Source organism: Nestor notabilis, unplaced genomic scaffold, assembly GCF_000696875.1.
Source record: "Nestor notabilis isolate BGI_N333 unplaced genomic scaffold, ASM69687v1 scaffold2854, whole genome shotgun sequence".
Taxonomy (NCBI): domain Eukaryota; kingdom Metazoa; phylum Chordata; class Aves; order Psittaciformes; family Psittacidae; genus Nestor; species Nestor notabilis.
Genome location: NW_009925912.1, coordinates 65,918 through 72,692, shown reverse-complemented (window position 1 = coordinate 72,692; position 6,775 = coordinate 65,918).

Sequence of the window (6,775 nt, the reverse complement as noted above, 5' to 3'; positions counted from 1 at the left end):
GATTGTGCTTTTGCCAAGAAAGGTTGGAGCAGATGATCCTTGAGGTTCCTTCTGACCTGGGGTTCTATGATTCTATGATGATTCAAACTGCAGCACCTGACAGTAAACTCAGCAAAAGTTAAAGGAGGAGAAATAGCTGTCACAGCAGCGTCTGAAATCGTCAAATTGGGAAGGAGAAGACTGGATTTGCACATACAACTGTAAACGTGTAAGTGCCAATACAAACATTAGCATTTGGGAATACTGCATGGATTCAGGACACGGTAGAGATTAATACCATTGCAATAACCTAGGCATATGGGCTACTAAAATTCTCTTTGAATACATTTGATGCCAATTCATGAAAGTGGTTCTGCCATTTCTCTCAAATGACTATTGTGAATTTTAGTTCATCTGTGAAACCAAATCAGGAATAATCATTAAATCTCACCAGACTGCCTCTGAAATCACACTACTGAAATAACACAGGCAACATTTTCTTTCCGCTGCTTAAGTTCACAGCAGCCCTCAGAAGTGATATCATACATTAGTAACTACAACCTGACTTTTATAAACACAATCACATCCTGATTTTATACAAGCAGATGTACACAGCAGCCTGACTTCACCAGTGCTCAGATGAAAGAATGGCCACACCAGGATGGGCAGTTCTCACAGGCCTGCAGGGTGACACCCTGCCATCACCATGCACTGGGCTCAGCCACATCCAGCAGTGAAGGACCTTTCACCAACATCTGGGTCTAAGAAACAACAATCCTACACAAGCAGTGTTTGCATCCTATGCAAAATCATCCATAGCCAGTACCTATTAAATATAGCTCTGCTTTGACCCTGACATAACACAGTGTTGGTTCTACTCCCAGCATAGGGCACTCAACACCAGCCACTACTTCAAATCAGTATGCACCATCACTGGCTGTGGTAATTACTGCCCAATTCTCCTAATCCACAGATATTAGCATTTAAATGACAGATACTTGAGTTTCAATCCTATCACACACATCTCTATATAAGTAAAGTTCATTTGGAATTCAACAAAATGCCATGAGGCTTGTGAAAGTCACTACATAAATCATGTGGAAGGGGGGAAATGCACAACACAGAGACAAGCAGAACTTGTTTTCTTTGTAAAACAGCATTTTCCATAGTTTGTGGTACCACATTCCTGTGTTCTTTTGAATATAACATTTCAGTTAAAACTAGGATTTTAGTCAATGCAAGGTTTTCCTTCGCAAATTCTTACCTTAGGAGACAAATTATGTTATTTTCTGGATCACTGAACTGCTGTTCACAAAACCAACCCTAAACGATATGCTTTGTCAACTAAAAAGCAAGCTCAAAGCAAGCCACTCACTGCAGGATCCTGTACCTTGCCTATAAGCAGTGCAAGTACTCTGGAGCACAAGGAAGGCAGCAGGGCCCCATTGCATTAGCATCAAAATTAATTGTTTTGCAACATGGAAGCCTCCTCAATGCTGTTGGTTTCAGCTTGTTTTATAAGATACAGCAGTCAAAGGCAAAACTGGGAACGAGAAGTGCTCCTTCTATAAACACTGTTGCTTAGAAACCCTGTATTTTTAATAACCTAGCACTCTAAATTCAGCATGGGCTGTCAGTATGGGATTTCAGCACAAGACACAAAGGTATTTTGAGGCCAGTTCCCGAATTTGCACTGTACCATATACAGAGTTGTTCACTGCGATACAATGACATGATCAGTTGGGATAAGGAGACAGGAAACTGAGGATTTGCTCATTATTCTGATTACCACAGTACCTGAAATCTCCAGTCCTGAAGTCAATTTCCTTCTGCTAGTGATGTTCATATAAGAAATGAGACAGCCAAACCTTACCCCCAGACAGCTTAAATGTGTAGAACAGGAGACCAAAAAAAGACACAAAGGGACAACACACAGGACAAATAACATATTCTACACAGAAGTTAAAAGGTAAAATAAATAGTAAACCAAAAATTAAGTGCAGTTATTTGGTTTTGCTTGAATATATATGGTGTATTTGCTTAAATACATCCTTTGTTCCTAGAAAAAACAAACCACCAGCTGTAGCTACTCTGTCTGCTAAGTGGTACCTGACAGCTTACAGGATGCTGCTGAAGCACAGTCACATCTGTTCCCAGTATCTTCATTGTGTTTCATTCTCTCCATCCTGCTGTACTGCTTCCTTGCCTGTCGAAGTTTTAAAGTGGAAAAGTTTTCTCTTCTTTAGAAGACCCCCGAAGAGCTGCTTCAGCTCAAGCAGTGAGGGTTGTACTAAGGGAGATGTGATTTTTATAAGATCAAACATGATTTCTCAGAGACATCTGTATTTTTTCCAATCTCTGTAAATATCTGGGAATGAGATTTGTATTGGTAATGAATTTTGATAAATGAGGAACACTGGACAAAGTTCCCTCTGAATTGTGAGACAGGAATGTGAGGCAGAATCAAGGACTACATTCCGAGCTCTCCCAGACTTGATCATCCACAGTTTTATTAGAAATTAATTATGAACAATAATTTTAAATACTTAGTGAACCAGATCCTGACCTTGCAGCCAAAACCTCCTTTTAAGTCTATGAACTTGCTGCCTAATCAACAACCACATCAGAAAGAAGTATGGGTATTGGGATTTCACCCTTGAGTTTTACCTTAATTGTACCTATTTTGATTGCCATTGTTTTCCCTCTAGCACTTCCACCTACCACAGATCTTTGTCACATCCCAGCAACATTACTTCATCACCCTGTAATCTCTCTGTGCAGCTGGCCAACAGGTTGTGCTCGTGTAGAAATTACACCATTCCTAGCCCTAAAGGATGCACTGTTCTTGCAAGGATAAGCTCAGAACTACCTGTAAATGTCCCTTCTCCTCCTAGTCCAAAGGGATGGCAGGTCTTGCTGCCTTGCCAGGAAAACATTACGTCTAAAAGCTGACACTCACTTTGACCCTGACCCTCTAAGGCATGTTACATCTTGTTCTTCAGCCATCAGCTTTTAACATCTATTGTGTAATTCTGAAACAGTGATGCTTTCAGAAGATACCAAAGGCCACAGTTTTATTGCAATGTGACGTACACTGAAAACAATGATGGGGCCTCAGTTTAAACCAAACAACACACTTGTACATATAGTTTAGCAAAGGGCCTCTAACTTGCCATGAATGAACAGTGTGCCATGGCCATTTCTGAGCCTTTCACTGCTAAAAGTTTCCTAATGATTCTCAACTAATGCCTTAGTGTTTATTCAAACAGAACTATGCAACAAAATGTGCAAGACAAAGTCTATTTAATTACACAGCAACAACAGGCATTACCAATTTGGGGGTTTTTAATCCTCTCTCCTAGTGTAGTGCTTTAAGGTTGCTCTATTTACTGATTCTTTAATAAGGATGCTGGAAGAAAAGTTTACAGTCAGTCAAAGCAGCCCTTAAACATCATCAGAATATTCTTCTGGGTAAGGTTATTGATTTACCTGAATCTCTTCTTTTCACTAACAACACAGACTGGCTCAGTGATCACAGCGAGGTTTGTACGAAAATTGCCTTTTACTGAAAGCAAGTAGCAACAATGGTCTGATAGATAAATGTAACAAGATGCAAACCCAAGAGAGTGCATCCTGCCAGAAATTACTTCTTTTTCCTTAGGTTTTCATCTTGGTAACAATTTAGTAGCTTGGGTAAATCTGAAGATTTATCTCTTTCTTTATTACCTCAGTTGCAGTTCAGCAGAGACTGAGATTTTCTTAATGTAGTACTTTTTTTCTTTTTAAAGATACTTTTTGTGGAGAAAAATGACTGCTAATTCCTCAAATATCTTAAAAATCTTCAGAACCACTCATAATTCTCTGCCAAAGCCAACAGAGCCAGAATTTCCATGGATGAATCAGTACTGTTGCCACACTAACTCCTGCTTTGAACTTGACAAGTCTCGCAAGCAAATCAACATTGAACAGTCAGGTTTTGGTGGGAAATGTCCATGAAAGCCTCAGGCACTGAGAAAGTGCTCCTGACACCCAGCAAGCTGCATGTTTCACTGCAGTCAGTGCCTCCTGGATGCTCCAGGATGGTATGAGTGCTACTAGCTGCTAGGATGCCAACTGTTCATCTGAATAGCAAACAGAGGCCGTGCTTACACAACGTGCACATGCATGCACAATTAAGTGCTATTTTTGCTAGTTAGCTTTCTAACAACAGCTACTAACTGCAGTGCAGGAAGACTGCTCTCCTCTAGAATAGGAAACAAACAAACAAGCAAACAAAATTAAAACCCCACCTTATAATCACTTTAATTCATGTCAGATTACAGGAGTGAGAAACAACCTCTGTATGGGTGGATTACATGCAACGGAACAGGCAGACCAAAAAGCAACAGAGAGTTTCCAAACCTCAGATTCTGTGTATGTAAGTGTTCAGTACAAACTCCAGCTTAGACAGTTCCAGCACAATGAAAGAAACCTTACAGATTCCTCTAAGTTTTACTGGATCACCTCAATGCAGAACACACTAGGATGGCCAGCTAACAAAAATGACTGATAGAATATAGGCTTTCAGGGATTAATAGAACTAGGCTTCCACATATTCCATATATTTTACTATTCTTTCAAAAATGACCCTTTATGATCTGAATCTTTCAGGCCTCCCTATCAAGCTCAGTATTTCTGTCACAGCTGATGTCTTCTAATGTTGTTTTCTTAGGACACCTTAACTAGGTAAGGTTTGGCACTTTTAGGCTTTCCTCCAGCAGTGCATGATTTATCTTCAAGGTCTGTGTTGCCTATGTCCACTTTAAGGCCTGGAAAGCAGGAGTGTCCTTGGATTGCAGCAAAGAGTGAAACGCTGGAGCTGATAACTCACATTTTGGGTGGTACTCCAAACAAGGCAAGTCCCTGAATTCAGCCTGAACTTTATGTCTTTCTGGTTAAAGAGGAGTAACAGCACTTCTGGGTCTCACAGGGATACTCATAAAATAGATATATTAAAGGCTGAGACATACCCAAGTTCTACAGGACCATACAATCATCCTGCATAGAGAAGTTACTGTCCAAGCATTGCTGTCTGGCCACCCCCCATTTCAATGCTTTATGTATTTGCTGGCAAGACCTAATATAAAGCCTTCACAAAAAGTATCTTAAAATATAGCCAGAGAGCACACAGGGGATTGCATGATCTTTGTCAGGAAGAAGTCTTGATAATTGGAACAGGCTCTAGAATTGCAATACATATATATTTTGGGATACTCACTGGAGCTAAGCCTGAACTCTGGCTCTCCTAAGCCTCTGCTGTCACTGCCAGACAGGAGAAACCTTCATGATAATCCTTAAAGCCAAAGGAAAGGACGTTCGAAGCATCTCAGGGAATCATCAGTGCAAGTGTGTGTGTGTGTGTCTGTGTCCCCAGACGTGCCTCCTATCACAAATAAACTGATGCAAAGGCAAAAGAAAAGGGAGAAAGTCAGCTCTTTAGAGCAGGTTTCTATACCTTTCACAATCTGTCTTCATATCTGGCAAATGAGTTTAGACTCCATTGCCTTGTGTGCTGCAAAGACCATTCCCCAACAGACTACCAGTTAGTGAAAGAACAGGTAGCCAGAGCCTTGCCAGAGCACACTTCAGCAAGGTTTTCTGGGGGAAGTAAGTTGGATTTAGTGCTCGGAGGATAGAAAGATTGAGAAGTGCTTTCTGGGAATTAGGGTTTTGATGGGGGCAAAGTAATAGCTCAAGCCAAGGAGCAGTCATACATGGGGCACAGTGCAGTTAGTCCCAAGGCTCAGTCAAATCTGAGAGCTGGGGCTATGTGAAAGTGAAGCTTAAGACAATAATTTAACACATCTTGTAGCATCAGATTTCAGACATTTCCCATTCACCTTAAGTCGTGGCCTAGTCACATTTTCATGGTTGCATCCACATGGAAAAACAATAGGAAGGGACAAAAGAAATGGAAAGACGAGGAGCCCTGGAGTCTCTGTCACCACTTTCTCCCTCCCTTTCCCCAGCTTTTTCCCTGTTGGGTCATCCCAGCCCTCCCATCCCATCCCTCACACCCTTATTTGCAGGGCCTCAAGGCCTGTCATCACCAGGGAGGCAAACTAGCAACATCCACCCCTCCAGCCTGTGTTGGGAATACAGAATGTTTGCAGTGTCCATGCCCAACAAAACGACCGCTGCTTGCAGACCCTCATAGAAGGAGGAATGGCTGCAGGACATGTTCTGTTCCATGACTGTTCAGAGACTAAGAATATACCCAGGCCAGGACCTCTAATCACAAACCTCCCATCACTCATTTACTGTTACAGATTCTAGCTGAGAAGAAAGCCAAGCATCTCAGCCTTACTCAAACACAGTCTTTGACCAAGACTTGGTATAGAGATCCTCAAACTGCTGACATTAGGGTCGGTGGGAAAAGAGCTTTCCCCAGATGTCTCTGCTGGATTGATTTGATGGTGCTCATGCAACAAAAACAGCTGAGAGAAAATACTTCCTTTAAAAGGACACCCCTCTTCCCATCTCAGTTCCTCTCCTTCCACTTCATCCAGTCTAAAGGACTCAACATAAAAAGGACATGGAGCTGTTGGAGCAAGTCCAGAGGAGGGCAATGAGGATGATAAGGGGCTGGAGCACCTCCCGTATAAAGACAGGCTGAGAAAGTTGGGGCTGTTCAGCCTGCAGAAGAGAAGCTGTGTGGAGACCTCAGAGCAGCCTTCCAGTATCTGAAGGGGGCCTACAAGGATGCTGGGGAGGGACTCTTCATTAGGGACTGTAGTGGTAGGGGAAGGGGGGAATG